Source organism: Sinocyclocheilus grahami, unplaced genomic scaffold (assembly GCF_001515645.1).
Source record: "Sinocyclocheilus grahami isolate Dianchi unplaced genomic scaffold, SAMN03320097.WGS_v1.1 scaffold5145.1, whole genome shotgun sequence".
Lineage (NCBI taxonomy): Eukaryota > Metazoa > Chordata > Actinopteri > Cypriniformes > Cyprinidae > Sinocyclocheilus > Sinocyclocheilus grahami.
In genome coordinates this window covers 7,232-8,766 of record NW_015509911.1, presented here as the reverse complement: position 1 = coordinate 8,766, position 1,535 = coordinate 7,232, and the positions used below count along the sequence as shown (strand labels likewise).

Below are 1,535 nucleotides of genomic sequence, written 5' to 3'. Positions count from 1 at the left end.
GAACTGCCTGGGACATCTCTATTAACCTTCAGCTGAAGTACTGCACGTGCCGGGACGCAGACTGACAACACTGCGGACCTTTTTTTACCCGCTTTCGCACAATCTCAAAAGTGCCCCTCCTGGGATCTGAAGCACAATAGCTGCTGGAATTTGCTCTCCTAAGCATTAACGTTTGCTGAATTGAATTACTTGGCCCAGGAATTGGCAGAATTACCTCAGTGCTTGTTAATGAGCCTGACGATATTGTTTTACTTCCTATGGGCATCATTAGGTTGTTTAGATTCGACAAGAGACCTGAGCTTAGCAACTCGATAAGAAGCACTCATATTGGTGAGTTAACTTGAATGTTTTCTCTTCCCTTGCAGGAATTCTCTCTGCTACGATTGGACGATTTAGCTGATCAACGAGTCAACATTGTCGGGTTTTCAGTCTTCAACAGGACACATCCTTTCTTTCAGGACTTCGTCCTCAGCCTCAATCGATCCTGGCAGGAGAACTGTGATCATGCTCCTTTTGCAGGAACACCAGTAAGGCTGAGAAACTCTTAGTTAAAGATGTTTTGAATATGCATGATTAAATCAATGTTAAAGGCTTAGTTCATCCAAAAATTAAAATTCTGTCATTAATTACTCACCCTCATGTTGTTCCAAACCTGTAAGACCTTCGTTCATCTTCGGAACACAAATTTAAATATTTTTTATGAAATCAGAGAGCTTTCTGACTCACCATAGACAGCAACTCAACTGAAGCGTTCAAGGCCCAGAAAGGTAGTAAGGACATCATTAAAATAGTTAGTGTGACATCAGTGGTTCAACCTTAATTTTATGAAGCTACGAGAATACTTTTTGTGAACAAAGAAAAAAAAACACAACTTTATTCAACAATTTCTTCTCTTCCATGCCAGTCTCCGCTGCACGTTCACAAGAGTACCACAACACAAAAAGTATTCTTGTAGCCTCATAACATTATGGTTGAACCACTGATGTCACATGGACTATTTTAACCCTCTACCCTGCATTATGATAGACTTATAGAAAAAAATATTTGACTCTTTTTCTTTTCTAAGAATGGCTTAACTTGAAGTGCTGTAAAAAAAAAATTGGAAAAAAATATTATTTTAAGGTACTTTATGATATGTTGCCATACGTCAACAGCATACAATAGTGGATCTAACTTAGAATAAGTGTAAGTTTACTTATAGTTCATATTTTTCCTCAGAAATGTTGTTTGTGTTGATTCAATTGGTGCTATTATAAGCTTTAACACAATACTTACAGTATAATTGACACCTTATACATACTTTCCAACAACTTATTTTATTTATTCCATTATTTTTTGCTGAATAATGATTAATTTTTTTTAATTTCATTACATTTTTCATGAATGTTATTTAAATTGCAAATTTATACAGTTAAAACAAATATAATACTGTATATCATGTATCATAAAACATTGACATGAAACCAAAAACATTGCAGTTCATGAAAATTCAGCATCACACAATCTTATGAGAGGAAGACTATGAACTTGAGCCC

The 1,535-nt window shown here is 35.6% G+C and overlaps 1 pseudogene; it reads left to right on the top strand.

Moving 5' to 3' along the window:
* The first annotated feature begins 365 nt into the window (after positions 1–365).
* The window catches only part of LOC107577110 (glutamate receptor ionotropic, kainate 4 pseudogene), a 5,665-nt pseudogene continuing 4,495 nt past the window's right edge, over positions 366–1,535 (top strand).